The sequence below is a fragment of the Kogia breviceps genome, chromosome 17 (assembly GCF_026419965.1).
Source record: "Kogia breviceps isolate mKogBre1 chromosome 17, mKogBre1 haplotype 1, whole genome shotgun sequence".
Classification (NCBI taxonomy): Eukaryota; Metazoa; Chordata; class Mammalia; order Artiodactyla; family Physeteridae; genus Kogia; species Kogia breviceps.
The window spans coordinates 14,893,028-14,911,924 of NC_081326.1; positions in this window are offsets into that span (position 1 = coordinate 14,893,028).

An 18,897-nucleotide genomic window follows, 5' to 3' on the forward strand; every position below is an offset into this window, starting at 1 on the left:
TGCAGTCCTTTGGGGGGGCTTACTGTACACGAACAATACCTTAGAGGTGAGGGGTCAGTCACGATTTTTAAAGGATGTTATGTAGTTAATCTTCTCATTTGATTTTCTCCATCCTGGGGAAGGCAGGATTTATTGTCATCTCAATTCTATAAATTCAGTTTAGGGCAGGGAACTTGAAAGAGGAATTAGAAGTTAAAAACTCAGTAGCATATAGGGCAATGTACATTCTTCCATAATCTGGCCCCATGGAGCGACAGTTTCTATGGCAATATTTACATTTTCAGTATAAATTACCCGTTGGGGCTTCCCTGGTGGCGCGCAGTGGTTAAGAATCTGCCTGCCAGTGCAAGGGACACAGGTTCAAGCCCTGGGCCGGGAAGATCCCACATGCCGTGGAGCAGCTAAGACCGTGCACCACAAATACTGAGCCTGCGCTCTAGAGCCCATGAGCCACAACTACTGAGCCCGTGCGCCTAGAGCCCGTGCTCCACAACAAGAGAAGCCGCCACAATGAGAAGCCCGCGCATCGCAGCAAAGAGTAGCCCCCACTCACTGCAACTAGAGAAAGCCCATGCACAGCAATGAAGACCCAATGCAGCCAAAAGTAAATAATAAATAAATTAATTAATTTTAAAAAAAGATTACCCATTGGTAGTATACTGGATCTAGAATCAGAGTGGCTGGGTTTAAATCTTGCTCTGTCCCTCCATGAGGAACCTGGGTTTAAATCTTGCTCTGTCCCTCCATGAGGAACCTTAGGCAAGTTACTTAAGCATCTCTAAGCCTCGTTTTTCTCATTTGTAAAATGAGGATAATAAAAGTACTCATCTCATAATGTCGTTCTGTGGATTAAATGAAATTTTACTTATGTATATGAAGTACTTAGTATATCGCCTATTATATAATAAACTCCCATTTATTTATTTATTTATTCATCTTTGGTTGCATCGGGTCCTCATTGCTGAGCACGGGCTTTCTCTAGCTGCAGCGAGCAGGGGCTACTCTACGTTGTGGTGCATGGGCCTCTCACTGCGGTGGCCTCTCGTTGCGGAGCACGGGCTCTAGGCACTTGGGCTTCAGTAGTTGTGGCATGTGGACTCAGTAGTTGTGGCTCGTGGGCTCTAGAGCACAGGCTCAGTAGTCGTGGCACACAGGCTTAGTTGCTCTGAGGCACGTGGGATCTTCTTGAGTTAGGGCTCAAACCCGTATCCCCTGCATTAGCAGGTGGATTCTTAACCACTGTGCCACCAGGGAAGTCCCTAAACTCCCAATTATTATGTTGTTTCATTACATTTTATTTTCTTATATTCCACCGAGTTATACCAATACACCATCAGTTATTCTTCTTTTAAGTAAATTATTATATATATAACACCATTAGTCTTTTTACACATCAGAAAATTACAAAGAAGAAAAGATAAAAATGATTTGTATTCTTTCCACTCAGATAATCCCTCTTGATATTTTAAACAACAAAATAACACATTAAAAAAGTTAGAAACATCAGCTTTAGTAGATGTGTATCATTAGTAGATTTGGTATCCTTAGGAGAGAAGTGTATAAAATAGAAAGTTGGAACCTTTTCCCTTTTTGCAGGGTAATTCCTATTACCATTTGATTATTTCCAGAAAACTATGCACATTCCCACATATATGCATCAAACTTTTCCCTTTTCACACATAAGCTATTATACAAAGTGCACTGTTCTGTCCTTGTTTTTCTCCACTTCTATATCTGGGAGCTTTTCCACCAGCAGATCTGTTTAGTTCTCTTTCATGCCCTCCTCGTATTCCGTCCTATAGACGTATCATGGTTTAGTTATCCTGTTATCTATTAATGGACACTGGGTAGTTTTCAGTTGTAGTTAGTTAGTTTGTTTGCAGTTTAATTATGCTTCAGTGACTATGCCTGTTTTTATGTCTTGGAGAATTTTTGCGAAATGTATCAATAAGATAAATTCCTAGAAAAGGGCTTGCTGAATCAGGCATTTTGGTTTTGACAGTTATTTGATAGATCCTTCTCTACCAATTTACACCAGTTTAACACTTCTGCTAAAGGCAGTTTCCTATGCCCAGTTTCGGGTACTGGGTATCCTCCAACTGTAAGCATTTTCAAGATTAAAAAATGGCATTGTGTGATTTATATTTCTGATAAGTGAAGAACATTATCTCTTTCTTGTTTAGATTTTATTACAAGTGAGGCCATACAGCTTGTCCTGTATTTACTGGGTGTTTGTCTTTTTTCACTGTAAACTGTATTTTTGTATATTTTGCCCATTTTTCTGTTAGATTATTTATCTTTTTCTTATTTATTTATGTGACCTTAAATACATAAATATTAACATGTGGTTTCAAGAGATATATTAAATCAAATGAAATTTTAGTTGCATCTTGGAAGAAAAAAATTTGCTTAGTAGATAAATTTGTGTTTGCTGGCCCAGCATATATTTCCTCTTCTGATAACAGCCCACAGATTTTCCTTTTGGGTAACAGCATGTTTTTACTCCACACATTTTGGGTTTCTCTAGATCAGGGTATGTGTAGACTTGCCCACCAAAGCCATTCATCCTTCTGGCCACAGTACAGAGACAGAGACCCACATCTGACCAATGGGAGCCTTTCCATGACTTTGCCGTATCCATTTGAAGAAAAGTGCCCTTTTTCTCTTTCCACTGCAGTTACTGAGAAGGGTAGACAGGACGCTGTAGAAAATACAGAACAGCGGAGCCTCAAGTCAGGAAGTTGGAGGAGGCAAGCACATAATCAATAATTGTCTTCTTTACTACCACAGGCTTTATAGGTAAAACTTGGCTTGACTTTGGAAGTTTGATAGGAAAGGATGAGCTAAAGATATGCAAAGGCAGGTGGAAAAAATGCTATTAGGATGATTGAAATTCAAAAAAATCCTGAAAGAGGTCCCTCTGTATAGCACAGAGAACTCTGCTCAATACTCTCTAATGACCTATATGGGAAAAGAATCTAAAAAAGACTGGATACATGTATATGTATAACTGATTCACCTTGCTGTACACCTGAAACTAACACAACATTGTAAATCAACTATACTCCAATTAACAGCAACAAAAAAATCCCAGCAGAGCTGTGAATGCCAGGAAACAGCTCATTCAAGAAGGGGAACTGGGCACTTGTTTTGAGTAACTGCACTATGACCCTTATATTGTGAAATGGCCAAGTCTTAACAAGAGACTGGTTTAATAACTATTAGTCAGGTTTTAGCCTTCAGTGTAAGGGACAAACTTCCTGGAAATGTGATTCAATGTGCCTGAGTCTTTTTATTTTATTTTTTGATAAAGTCATGCACAATGATAGCTACAGAAGCATTTAAAATGAAGGATGGCTCTTGTTTTCGTTTCTCTCATTCTTTCTGTATTAATTGGGAATCTGGGATTTGTACTTCACCATATGTCACAGGGTGAGGTACTACCACATTACACATATTTTAATAGCTAGAGTTCAAGATTAAAAACATGTAAAGCCAACATGTAAGAGTACAATTTCATAATGCTGCTTGCTTTTGGCGTTGAGTATCAGCTCATGATCATATTCCTTTTGACAAGCCCAAAGTTTAACTTTCAATAAGAAGAGTTAAGTGGTGAAAATGTATAAGATAAACTCATAAACTTAAGTTAATAGGAATTAGCGAAGTGAAAAAGCATAAAATCAGCTCAGAGTCAGGAAAGCTAGTAATTTATATCCATTAAAAAAAATTTTTTTTTTTACGGTGTGATAGTAGCTGCGGTGACAGATCAGCAAAATTCAAACCATGTAATAAAACCAGCCAGCCACACTGATTAAAGAGAAAAGTTTACTAAATGTAGATCAAAATGATTTTCTCTCTTCAGGATAAACTCATTAGAAAAGTCAGACCAGAACCACATGGGCTGAAGTCTGACCATGGACTGAATTAAAAGGGAAGAGCTGCATTGCCTTTTCTCCCTTTAGGATCTTTGGGATTTGACTGTGAGATGCAGCTGGGAACCAAGAAGGCTGCCTACCCACTGACTTTCGTAAGTTCATTCATTTTGATGAAAGCCATTCTTCCAAATTCCCCTTTCTCCTTTTCCATATTTTTTTATTGCTATGTATAAAAATGACTATATCATTTGGTATTATTAGGAGTGAAGTATTTTACATATGTGAATTTCTAGGCTACTGTGGAACCCAAGCTTTTTTTTTTTTTTTCCAAGCTTTTACATTTCAATTATTTTTAAGAGAACATTTTCTAAGAGGTATTTTTGTTTCCTTGGTATCGTTATTGGGACTTATTATTGTTCTTTGTGTCAATATAATTCTGTGTCCACGTAATAGCCCTCATGTCAGGCTGTCAACTTTTGCATATTTGTCATCCATTGTCACTGCATCCAAGAACCACCATTACCTTTTCTAGTTTAAATCCTCAGATGTGAAGTGGTGAATATCATACCTGTGAGTCAGATAGGGAACATATTTTTGAAGCAAATTTTGGGCCACAGTGTGTCAGTATACTGTGGAGAGGATTCCTACGCTGAACACATTGTTGAATTTGATCACCCAAAAGGGTTTCGGTGACTGGTGATTCAAGATTTGGTAAATAGAATTCTTTCCCCTTTTCTAAACTAGTTTTCCCTCCTCCTTGTTGCCTGGCTACTTCTTGTTCATTCTTTTTATCTTAGCCATCTCCTGTGGGGGACCCTCTGTGACTGCTGTGCCTGCCAGGTCTCCTTGTATACTCATAACACTTGGACTTCCTGCATCGACACTGACTGTATCACATTTTACTGTAATTTCTTATGTAATGTCTGGGTGTCCTGGTAGAGGCCTTGCAGGCTGGTATTGTGCCCATTAAGGTTTCCCCAGCATAAGCATAGGGTGCTCTGCACATAGTAGGTGCTTTACAAATACTTCTTTAATGAATGGTTGAACACATGGTGCTTAAGTTGAAGTGTGGCCTTACCAGGCTACACAGCTAGGGTGAAGGCCATCCAGGGCCTGAGTAACAATCACATTGGCAACAAAATGATGATCCCTTTATCTTCAGAAAAAGAGCAGCTTATGATGCAAACTTTGGTGTGTAAGAAATACCACTTTAAATTTTATATGGATGAAATTACTTCTAGTTTCTAAGTTTCTTTCTGGCGCTGCTGCTAGTAGGACATTAAAATTCCATCACTCCCTTCCTTCTCATGGAGGTACCAAGAATCTGGAAGGCTTATATGGCTGGTGCCTGGAGAAATAGGAGGACCTCTAGTCTTCAGTCCTTCATTGTTGCCACTGCTATTGTAATTGTTCAGACCCATTCACTGTTTCAAAGGTAGGCATCTTGGCTGTCAGCAGGTCAAGGGGGACCCAGGGACATTTCTCTGCCCTCATAGGCATCACCTCTGAAATCTTGCCACCATCCTGTAGGATCTGATCATCTCTGCTCTCTTCCCTGTCCTGTGCAATCTCTCTCTTAATTCTGTTGAAACCATTTGCTTTCTCCCTTCTTTCCTAGCCCAATCATCTCAAATAGTTCTTGTAAACAAAGACTCTGTAAAACAAAAGCCAGGAGAGATGGTGTGTTCTAAGCAGTTTCTGCTCTGTCCTGCAATACAGAATCTTCAAAGGAGAAGGTGCCCAAAGGCTATTTGCTTAAAATGAAGGAAGAGAAAAAAGGGAAAGGACAAAATATAAATTAATAACCAAAAGATTATCCTGTACTTTTAAGGACTAAATTGTGTCCCACCAAAATGCATATGTTGAAGCCTTAACCACCCCCCCCCCCCGCATGTAACTGTCTTTGGAGATAGGGCCTTTAGGAGGTAATTAAAGTCCGAAAGGTGGGGTGGGGTCCTAATCCAATAGGATTAGCATCTTTAGAAGAAGAGGAAGAGAGGCGTTGCTTGCTCTCTCGCCCCCTATGCAAGGGTACAGCAAGGAGGCAGCTGTCTGTAAACCAGGAAGAAGGTTCTTATCAAGAACAGAACCTACTGACACCTTGATCTTGGATTTCCAGCCTCCAGAACCATGAGAAGGTAATTTCTGTTGTTTAAACCACCCAGTCTGAGGTGTTTTGTTATGGTGGCTCAAGCTGGTGAACACATAGACTTCGTGTTGACTGCATGTTCCCGCCACACAGAGTCACTGGGATGCCCAGCAGAACCATTCTCTCCATTAGACACCTGGGAGACAGTGTGGGACTTACCATGGACTTAAGAGCCTATGATCAACTCAACCTAGAGGGGTGGGATAGGGAGGATGGGAGGGAGGCTCAAGAGCGAGGGGATATGGGGATATATGTATACGTATAGCTGATTCACTTTGTTGTACAATAGAAACTAACACAACATTGTAAGGCATTTATATGCCAATAAAGATATTTTAAAAAAAGAGCCTATGAAACAGTTGAGAACTGAAAAAATACACTAATTTGTTTAAAATGAGAAAACTGCAAAACTGAAACTAATAATAAATTTAATGAAAGTTCTATAAAATGTAACATCATACCCTTCATTAATGGCTAAATTTAGAATCCATAACAACTTTATTACATGTGAAAATAATTTGTATGTCAGATTTTTCTCACTTCTCAAGATTTCCCAAGTATTCATGATTTCTGAGAAAGTATAATGAATAATAAATTAAATGTTTTATTTATAAATAATGTTTCAAAAACAAAATTATGAAAAGCCTTCTGATTTTTCAAAGCAAAATGATATTTAATATGGGGATGTGAGAACATTTTCATACATTTGATATGGTGTGAGATGAAATCCCTGAATTTCTAAAATTTGCCTGTGCCTTCAGCTCCCTCACTTCCCTGGCAGTGTCTTGGGTCTTCTCTGTTTGAGAGTGTAATGTAATTCTGACATTAACTGCCTGGAGTTAGTGCAGACTTCACAGGGAAAGGGTGTTCTCCATCAAGATTGCCCTTACTTCAGACACCAGTCACAAGCTTGAGGGCTTTCCAGACCACCTGTACTTCTCACCAACTGACTATGAATACGGGGGTGTCCACTATCCATCTTAGGTTTGATGATTTGCTAGAATAACTCATAGAATTCAGGCAAGTGCTACAGTTATGATACAATGTTATCACCAAGGATACAAATCAGGACCAGCCAAATGAAGAGATGCATATGGTGAGGGCTGGAATGGTCCCAAGCATAAAGCTTCTGTGTCTTTAGTATGCATCACTCTCCTGGACCACCAATGTGTATCATCCATCAGGAAACTCACCTGAGCTTCAGATGTCCAGAGTTTCCACTGGAGTTTCATTGTGTTTATAAGACTGGTCTTTCTGGCATGGTGAGCCCCCCAAAATTCAGTTATGGTCCAAAGGGCTCACCATGGATAACAAAGACATTCCTATCACTTGGGAAATTCCAAAGATTTAGAAGTTACCTCCCAGGAACTCGGGAGCCAAAGGCCAGCCAATTTTTTTTTTTTTTTTTTTTTTTTTTTTTGCGGTACGCGGGCCTCTCACTGTTGTGGCCTCTCCCGTTGCAAAGCACAGGCTCCGGACGCGCAGGCGCAGCGGCCATGGCTCACGGGCCCAGCCGCTCTGCGGCATGTGGGATCCTCCCGGACCAGGGCACGAACCCGTGTCCCTTGCATCGGCAGGCGAACTCCCAACCATTGCGCCACCAGGGAAGCCCCAAATTCTTTATTAGACATCAGAGAGCTATGGATGTCACATTCACTGAAATGAGGGAGGTCTCTCCCCACTTGTGTCACAATTATTTTCTTAGATTTCCCAAAGAATAAGCTAACTTTTAAAGTTTTATTAAAGTCTTCTCTCTTGAGGAATTTGAGCTAATTTCTTTCAAGTCTGGGTGAAGGAACTTTTCTATGCCCAATAACAGCTCTCCTTCCTTCTTAGAGACAGCTGTTTCCTTTCTCCTAGGTACCGAGTTTCTAAATTTCTGTCCCCATTTCTATGGGGAGGTTCAACAGACTTGAAAACTGGATGCTTGGTGAGCTTCCTCTAGTTTGCTAGAGCTTCTGAGATGATTGTGGAGAAAGCACCCTACCCTCCTCTGACATAACAAAGGTGAGACACATATTTCCAAGGGCATCGTTTTGTTTTAATAAAGGCATAGCATTTGCATTATCAAACCACCAATTGCCTCCATCTGTAGACCAATTGGGTAAAAAGCACAGGGGCACAAAATAGGATTAAAGACATTGTTTAGAAAATATTTGCCTCTAATTAGACCGAAAACCTTTTTTCTTTTCTTTTTTTTGGTGATATGGATAATGGAAATGATTGAAAAGTCTTAATTAATGATTCCAATTTTGTTTTAAAACCATCCCATGTGCTCTGCCATATAGGATACTGTGATGGTTAATTCTTTGTGTCAACTTGGCTAGGTTATGGTGTCCAGTTGTTTGGTCAAATACTATACGTTGCTGTGAAGGTATTTTCTGGATGTGATTAACATTTAAAATCAGTTGACTTTAAGGAGATTACCCTCAATAATGTGAGTGGGTCTCATCTAATCGATCGAAGGCCTTAAGAGCAAAAATGGAGGTTTCCCAACAAAGGAATTCTGCCTTCTGCCTCAAGACTATAACATAGAAGGCCTGTCTGAAGTTTCCAGCATGTCAGCTTGCCCTGAAAATTTACAGATTCTGGATTTGCCAGCTTCCACAATCACATGGACCAATTCCTTAAAATTTCTCTATCTCTATTTCTATCTCTAACATCTATGTCTGTCTATCTATTTCCTATCATCTATCTATGTATCTGCCCATCTATCATCTCTCTATCTATCCTATTGGTTCTGTATCTTTGGAGAACCCTGACTGATACAGATACCAATTTTTTTTTTGATATTAACATCTAGCATTAAATTCTCATAAAAAGGTTAAAAAGAAAACAATAAGAACCAAATAAACAGACCTCGCAAAACTGTCAATGGCATGTTCCAATGGTGCTATCTCTTTTCCTTCAAACTCCTTCTGCAAATGTCATTCGATGAGAGAATGTAGGCATCTGCCTTTGAGATGGGTAGTGTATTTTCAAGATATCACTGAATTTACTATCACATACTTGGCTAGAGATTAATTGTAGACATGGATGGACCTAGAGACTGTTATACAGAGTGAAGTAAGTCAGAAAGAGAAAAACAAATATCGTATATTAACGCATATATGTGGAATCTAGAAAAATGGTACAGATGAACCTGTTTGCAGGGCAGAAATAGAGACACAGATATAGAGAACAGACATGCGGACACAGTGGGGGAAGGAGGGGGTGGGATGAATTGGAAGATTGGGATTGATGTATATACACCAATATGTATAAAATAGATAACTCATGAGAACCTGCTGTAGAGCACAGGGAACTCTACTCAATACTCTGTGGTGACCTAAATGGGAAGGAAATCCAAAAAAGAGAGGATATATGTATACATATAGCTGATTCAGTTCACTGTACAGTAGAAAGTAACACAACATTGTAAAACAACTATACCCCAATTAAAAAAACAAACAAATTATTCCTGGAAAAAAAAAGTGCAAACTTACTTTCAAGTTCAACTATAATAGAAGCTATGTTGACCCATCTCCACTTAACTGACTCTCTGGATTAATGGACGCTTGATATTACCTTTACAGTAAATAATACCCACTGATGCTTCTGATACACTGAAAGCTAACTGTAGGTAGCATGCTACTCCCTGGTACTCCTGGGTATGTCTACTCCCCTTGGGTGAGTTGCACGTTTTCCCGGAGTCAGCTGAGTTTATCTGAAATTTCTACATGCCAGTCGTATTGGTACTGTCATTATGTTATTTAATTGAATATTGTATCAACCGATTAAATGGGAGTGCTAAAACCAAGTTGAATGCTTTAAAAAGGCTTGATAAAGGTGTTTGCTAAAAGAAATTGCTGTTGAATTAGGCATAAGAAAACTATAAAAGACTAAAAGTGAATGATAAAATTCTAAAGGGATTCTCAGATTGCTTTGAAAATGCCCTTAATTTTCTAATTTAAAGAAATTGAAAATCATAGATAAGGTATTAATGCATTGTAGATGTGATTATGCACTACTCTTAGTGCACACATAACACATGCTCAGTAAACATGTATTTACATTGTTTTTATCACTTAAAACTTCCACTTTTCACTAACATCTTTAACAGTCAGCATAATAAGTATGTGCCAAATGAATGAATGAATGAATTGCATGTTCTTAAATAGGCAGAGATCATTAAAGAAGCATCTATTCTCTCTCTCTCCCAACAATGCAAACTTGGGGTTTTGTAACTGATAGAAATTAGATAATATCAAAGATATACAGACTCATAGGTACAGAGAACCAACTCTTGGCTGCCAGAGGGGAGCAGAGTGGGGAGACAAATGAAATAGGTGAAGGGGATTAAGAGGTACAAACTTCCAGCTATAAAATAAAGTCACAGGGTTGTAATATAGGGAATATAGTCAATGATATTGTAACAGATTTATAATGGTGACAGATGGTAACTGGACTTGTGGTGATTATTTCATAATGTATAATAATATTGAATCACTATGCCATATACCTGAAACTAATATAATATTGTATGTCCAGTATAACTCAATTAAAAAAATTAGATAATATCTGTAAGCTTTAGAGAATTAAGAGGTTATGATTGTTGGACCCATTTTGTTACATGCTTGGTGACTCTCTCCCACTGAGGATTGTTAAAAACCTAGAATCAGAAAATGGCAAATAATTGATTGATACATAATTTTGAACATTAGCTAACAGCCAGAATTTAGCAGATATGGAAACTAGCACTCTGTTGATAGCAGTAGCAGAGTGCAGGAAGAAAGCGCAGAACTCCCCAAATTATTTATATAAATTATATGATAAATTTATGTATATATAAATCATTTAAAATTAGTGTTTTTAAAAATCAACTTATTGGGACTTCCCTGGTGGCACAGTGGTTAAGAATCCACCTGCCAATGCAGGGGACACGGGTTCGAGCCCTGGCCCGGGAAGATCCCACATGCCGCAGGGCAACTGAGCCCGTGCGCCACAACTACTGAGCCTGCGCTCTAGAGCCCGCGAGCCACAACCACTGAGCCCACGTGCCACAACGACTGAAGCCTGGGTGCCTAGAGCCTGTGCTCCACAACAAGAGAAGCCACTGCAATGAGAAGCCTGTGCACTGCAATGAAGAGTAGCCCCTGATCCACCCAACTAGAGAAAGCTCGTGGGCAACAGCAAAGACCCAACACAGCCAAAAATAAATAAATAAATAAAGTAAAATATAATAAAAATCAACTTAGACAATTTTGTGTCATTTGCCCTTTTTAAAGATAAATTAACTTAATGAATGTGTTTAACATAGCAGCTTGTTATGCAAGGAGTATCTTTAATGCTTTTAAGATTTTTTTTAATATAATGTTTACAAAACTTTCCCAGTATAAAAATGCTATGTTATGGTTCTTAAGTCTTAAAAGTGATGTGGCTCCTTTTTCCAAGTGTCTAGTTGTGACTTTACTTGCTGAGCTGATGATAATAGCTGGCTGTGACTCTCTGAACCATAGCAGGCCATCAGGTGGGAGAGCGAATGAATGAGAAAGAACACAGGCTCTGGAGTTAGATGTCCTGGATTTAGGTCATCCTTGCCTCTCATTCCTGTGTGTTTCTGGACCAGTCATGTAACCTCTCTGCCTGTATGTCCTCCAGTGAAAAACAGAGAAGATAATAATAATATTACCTGCTTAATTTCCCTCCTGGACTGTTTGGATAATCAAGTGATATAATATTAATGAAAATACTTTATAAACAATAAATTGGTATATTAATGCTAGTTACTTTAATTTTGATCATTTACATGTATTTTATAGCAGAAACCTTATTATCTCTGATATAAAATCTCACATCCTGGGACTTCTCCCATGACATGAAAACACAGGGCGATCAACTCTTCAAAGACGTCTGAAGCTTGAGGCAGCATCTGGAAATTTAAAAAATGGAACTGGAATTCATTTATTTTAATACAATCCTACAAAAAGGAAAGAATTTATATCTTTTTGAAATTTAACTTGCCTGCATTCCATAAAAGCAGAGTTATATTTATCATTCTTAACTAATTTGGGCTTTCAAAATTACTGAAATGTTATTCTGCCATTTAATATTTCCTAAATGTTGTCCACTTTAGTTCAGTTCCATGGAGCCACGTTCCATTTTAACCCAAATTGCAAGTTTGCTTTCCAACTGTTTAACAGCAAGTGATAAGAGCCCAGAGAAAAATTCTGAGACCGATAAATCCTGAAGTTTCGGGAGAGAGGGAGAGAGAGAGAGAAGGAGAGGGAAATGTGGTGGTGGGGAATGAGATAGAGAAAGGGAAGGAAAGAGGGAGGGAGGGAGAGAGCAAGCTTGTCTATTTTATGCATTTGCAAAGCACTATCTGGGAACTCTCAGAAACTTGGGGTCATCCTATAGTTTGCTTTCAAAATGGATGTGGAGACAGACCCCTCTTCCCTGGAATAATCAAGTGAAGTAAAATTACCTTGTAATACGTTAAAAACGCCATTGGTGAAAGGTGTGTTTATTTAATTTCATAATACAGCAATAGGTATTTCAATTTCTTAGAAGTCCGTTATTGATTTCAGCCAAATTGTATTTAGGGTGAGGAATAAGAAATCCTGATTTAATAAATCCTTAAGTTTTCCTAAGATTTTTTTTCCTTGATGGTGACCCATTTTAGAATTTTAGGAAAATAAGGAATAGTACGGACTACCCAGAAGAGCAGTCGAACTGCCTAAGAGCAATTCTGTTGAGTCTCACCACAGGGAACTATTCCAGGTAAGTGGGTGGGACACACCCAGAAGTGCCTAGGGCCCTGGGCAGAGCGCTGAGGGGAGTGTTGCTTACTTAACCTGTCCTTGCCACCCACAGTCTTGCCTGCAAGTAATAGTTTGCACCCATCGGATCTAGACATTTTAATGAAATGACATCTAGAGGGCTTTTACATTTTGATTTTATTAAGACAACAAAGGATAAAAAGAAAATAAATTTATTCTATGAAATGGGGAATTATAAGCTATTTAAAGATAATATACAGCAATGTATTGCAAATTGTGTTCTGCAAAAACTCATTTAGGGGGATGCTTATTGAAACCAGCATTTAAGTAAATTAAGAAAACTGGGTTAAAGTTAAGCATTCCTCTTTAGTCAGGACTCTCAGGCCTTTACTATGTTAAGCCGATGACAGAATATTTTTTTTTCAAAATGTTTTTATTGAACTGTAGTTGATTTACAATGTTGTGTTAGCTTCTGGTGTACAGCAAAGTGATTCAGATATATATATATACACACACACACACACACGTATATTCTTTTTCATATTCTTTTCCATTATGACTTATTACAAGATATTGAATATAGTTCCCTGTGCTATACAGTTTGTCCTTGTTGGTTATCTGTTTTATATATAGTAGTTTGTATCTGCTAATCCCAAACTCTTAATTTATACCTCCCCCATACCTCTTTCCCCTTTGATAACCATAAGTTTGTTTTCTATGTCTGTGAGTCTGTTTCTGTTTTATAAATAAGTTCATTTGTATCATATTTTAGATTCCACTTTTTTTTTTTTTTTTTTTTTGCGGTATGCGGGCCTCTCACTGTTGTGGCCTCTCCCGTTGCGGAGCACAGGCTCCGGACGCGCAGGCCTAGCGGCCATGGCTCACGGGCTTAGTTGCTCCGCGGCATGTGGGATCTTCCCGGACCAGGGCACGAACCCGTGTCTCCTACATCGGCAGGCGGATTCTCAACCACTGCGCCACCAGGGAAGCCCTAGATTCCACTTTTAAGTGACATCATATGACAGTTGTCTTTCTCTGTCTGACTTACTTCATTTAGTATGATAATCTCTAGTATGATAATCTCATCCATGTTGCTGCAAATGGCATTATTTCATTCTTTTTTATGGCTGAGTAATATTCCATTGTGTGTGTATATGTTTATATATATATATATACATACATACATACATATATATATACATATATGCACATACCACATCTTCTTTATCCATTTATCTGTCAATGGACATTTAGGTTGCTTCCATGTCTTGGCTATTATAAATAGTGCTGTGTGAACATTGGGGTGCTATGTCTTTTCAAATTAGAGTTTCCCCATATATATTTTTTCTTTTGTGGAGTGCCTCTTAGAATTATATGCACCTCCTAGAACCACATCTGTTGAGCACTAGTTTGGGAGCCACTGCTATACAGTTAATTTACACAACTATTAACAACTGCCAATCATATACTATGGGGTTTTGATACTAACTTTGAACTTTTCCCCATGATGATCAGTAAAATGTTCAGCCTGGTGTAGAGGGGACACCTCTGTCCTCATTAGATTTGGTTGTCTCTTTGTCTTGACATCTACATGTGCCCCCCAGCTCTCATTTCACTGTCTGCCCTGCATTTGCCATGTCCTTTATCAGAACCTGTAACATTCATTGCAGAAAATTCTTGGTACTTCAGCATGTAACTGCTTCAAATGCAGATTTTTGTTAAGTACAGAGTTTCAATGACTATATCACTAGTTACTTAGGAATGATCCCTATTAGCATTTAATTTTGCAACTGTATGCTTGCCTTCTCTCTCTCTCTCTCTGTTTCACAGACTTTGATCTAGACCTTGAGTGGGTAAAGCATTATATATATGTCTATTTTAACTTCACCCCAAAAGCCATAACTGACCAAACCTCTTTTAAAAAAAATATTTTTATTGGAGTATAGTTACTTTACAATGTTAAGTTAGTTTCTACTGTACAACAAAGTGGATCAGCTATACGTATACACATATCCCCTCTTTTTTGGATTTCCTTCCCATTTAGGTCACCACAGAGCACTGAGTAGAGTTCCCTGCACTATACAGTAGGTTCTCATTAGTTATCTATTTTATACATAGTATCAATAGTGTATATATGTCAATCCCAAGCTCCCAAGTCATCCCCCCAACCACGCTTGGTATCCATACGTTTGTTCTCTACATCTGTGTCTCTATTTCTACTTTGCAAATAAGATCATCTTTACCATTTTTTAGATTCCACATATATGCATTAATATACGATAGTTGTTTTTTTCTTTCCGATTTACTTCACTCTGTGTGACAGTCTGTATGTCCATCCATGTCTCTACAAATGACCCAATTTTGTTCCTTTTAAGCAAAGCTCTTAAATCCAAAAATCAAAATATTTTTGCCAACTTTTTAGAAACGGTGGTGTCTGTCCTCTACTAGACCCTTAGGAGATACCTAGCCTAGTCTTCTGGAGTTCCCATGTTCCTTAGAGCAACCTAGCGACCATTCACCTTTTTACCAACAACCCTACTTCCTCTGCACAATTACTTCCATCATTGTGTTGGTCTTGGTAGAATGATGTGCCAGTGATTAAGCCGTTGTCTCTCAGCTCTCTTCCACTACACTCCGCTTGGCTTTGTAATACTGGGGCTGGGCTTATGCAAATGAATGTTTCTCCTTTGTCAGCTGACTTCCTGTTTCTAGAGGGCTACTAGAGGGAGACTGGAAGGTGGGGGAAGGAGAAGGGACTTGCTCCTTCCTGTTTACTGCTGTTCCTGTCTTCCATGCCCTGGTAATGATGCTTCACCCCTTTAGCAGTAGTTGGTTCCAGTGTCCAGCTTCTAGCGGCACTTCCAGAACCAGGCCTAAGGGTACCAGCCACAGCCTGGCAGAGCTCGCCCTCTTCAGAGGTCTGAGTACAGATTTGCAGACTCTTCCTTTGAGTTCTTAACAGGCCAGCAGCAGCTGGACTCTGCTTTCTTTCTTAGAAGTTGGATTTCAGCAAGGCAAGGTTTCTCCTGCTTCTGGATTCTGATAACTTACCTTCGTCCTTTTGTTCTGGCAGCCCTGGGATAGTAAATGCTTCCTGCAGTTATCACTTCTGTACTTCTATAGCATTCTTATTTGATTTTTCAGTCCTCTAATTGCCCCTCTTAAAATCTCTCTGTTAAAATTGCTAGTGTAAGGCTTCCCTGGTGGCTCAGTGGTTGAGAGTCCGCCTGCCGATGCAGGGGACACGGGTTCGTGCCCCGGTCCGGGAGGATCCCACATGCCGCGGAGCGGCTGGGCCCCGTGAGCTGTGGCCGCTGAGCATGTGCGTCCGGAGCCTGTGCTCCGTAACGGGAGAGGCCACAACAGTGAGAGGCCCGCGTACCGCAAAAAAAAACCCCAACCAAACAACAACAACAAATTACTAGTGTAGCTTTCATTTTCCTGAGTGACTCTGACTGAGATAGAGAGAGAAAGAGTGAGCCAGTGCCTGCTGCCCAGTAGAAGTCAAAGCCCTAGCGCCCAGGCTGTCCCTTCCTGCTCACCCCCAGCCAGTGTCTGTCCATGGGCTAAGCAGAGCCAATCAAACACTTTAACTGAGACTTTGTATCCTGAGAGGGCTAAGAATAAATAATAGCTGGAATATGTTCATCATAGCAGGGGAAAATTGGCTTCATTCTTTTTGTTATGAGGCTGTAGTCAAGATTCTTATTTCCTAGCCTTCTGGAGCTCCCTTGAGGACTCCTGTGGTCAGCCTGGTTCTTTGGGCTTCATTCAAGTCTGTGATTCCTCTGATGTTCTTCCTAAAATGTCCCACAGTCACCAGTTATATTTAGTTGCCTGCAGCCAAGGAGTCCAAACCCTAAATATATTAAAATATATTTAAAATTCATTTGCTTTACTGCCATTATTACTATACTAATGATGAGAAACTCCAAGTTTCATAGGATTTATCCAAGATGGGATTTTTCTTAAGAGGGGGAATTCTAACAATGAAGAGTACTCAAGAGGAAGAACCGTAGAATTGTAAGGTTCCAAGTGATTTTAAACAGCATTGTTTTCTACCCTTCTCCTTCACTGCTCCAATGCAGGATGTACTCTACAGTAGCATTTCCAGTCATCTTCCAGCCTGTGCTTGAAAAGTTCTACTGTTGAGGAGATCACTGCCTCCTAAGCAGTCCAATCTACATCTGAACAACTCTGATGCCTGGAAAATTTATCTTTTAATTAATCTAAATTTATTTTTTATAGCTCTTAATTCTTGGTACCATTTCTACTCTCAAGATCAATAAAGGATATACTTGATCCCCTTTGACAAGACATCTCCAACTACTTGAGTATACTTCACTATAATACCCTTCCCTGCTCCTTAGCCGCCACACATAGATGTGTACATAAGCCTTTTCATTTATGGATGATACAATTCACTTTCCCTCTTTATGATTTTTCATTGAATTATATTTTAATAACCTTAGGCATACAAATATCTTGAACTCTTTTTAGTTATTATTTTTAGCTAATCTAAGACCATCTCCGAAAAGCACTACACCACTTCACATATAGTACAGTTACCTTACAATGGAGTATTCTCAATTCTTCCCTCACACCCTTTATGACATTGCTGCCATTCCTGTCACTTATTCATATATTATAATCACCCAATACCTTGTTACTATTATTACTTTAAATAGTTGTATTTTAGACTCCTTAAAAATAAAAAAATTAAAGATTTTATTTTACTTTCATTTATCTTTCCCCAATACCTTTCTTTTCTTTACATAAATCCAAGTTTCTGACCTATGTCATTTTTTCTCCCTGAAGAAATTCTTTGAACATTTCTTGCAGGGCAGGTCTGCTGCTGCTGAAATTCTTCATATTTTGCTTGTCTGGGAAAGTCTTTATTTCTCCTTCATTACTGATGGATAATTTTGCTGGATATAGACTTCTAGGTGGGTGGCTTTTTTTCTTTTAATACTTTAAATGTTTCACTCCACACTTACATTGCTTGCATGGTTTGGGGTATAATTCTTATCCTTGTTCCTCTATAAGTAAGGTATTTTTTGTTTTCTAACTTCTGGCTTCTTTCAAGATTTTCTCTTTGTCTTTGGTTGTCTGCGGTTGGAATACCTAGGGTAGGATTTTTTGGCATTTCACCTGCTTGTTGTTATCTGAGTTTTCTCTATCTGTTGTTTGGTGTCGGTCAATAATTTTGGAAAATTCTCAGCCATTAATATTTCACATGTTCTTCTGTTATGTTTTCTTTTCTCTTTCTGGTACTCCAGTGAGAAGTATGTTATATCTTTTGAAATTATCTCACGGTTCTTAGAGGTTTTGTTCTGTCTTTTGTTTGTTTGTTGTTTGTTTCTGTTTTTCTCTTTGCTTTTCAGTTTGGGAAATTTCCAGTGACCTATGTTTTTCTTTGATTTTTTAAAAAAATTGAGGTGAAATTCACAAACATAAAATTAACCATTTTAAAGTGTACAACTCAGTGGCATTTAGTACATTTACAGTATTGTGCACCTACCATCTATATCTAGTCCCCAAACATTTTCATCACGTCCAAAGGAAACTCCTTACCTACAAAGCAGTCACTCCCCACTCCCCCCTCCTGTCAGCCCTGGGCAACCACCAATTTACTTTCTATCTCTTTGGATTTATCTTTTCTGGATATTTCATAAAAGTGGAATCATATAATTTGTGACCTTTATGTCTGGCTTCTTTCCCTTAGCATCTTTTTGATTTTCATTCAAGTTATAGCATGTATCAGTACTTCACTCTTTTTTTATAGCTGGGTAATACTCCACTGCAGGTATATACCACATTTTGTTTACTCCTTTATCTGTTGATAGACATTTGAGTTGTTTGCACCTCTGGGTTATTGGGAATAGTGCTTCTAGTGACCTATTATCAGGATCTTCTCAAAGGAGTGTACTTATTCTTTCCTCAGCTGTGTCTAGTTTACTGATGAGCCCATCAAAGACATTCTTCATTTATGGTGTTCGTGATTTATAACATGTGATTTTATAAAAGGAACTAAGGTAAATAGGCTTGTAGTGTGAGCTTTTCTCTTAATCTAGTGAGGAGTTGGGCTATAATTAAAGTTTGTTGTAGCTAT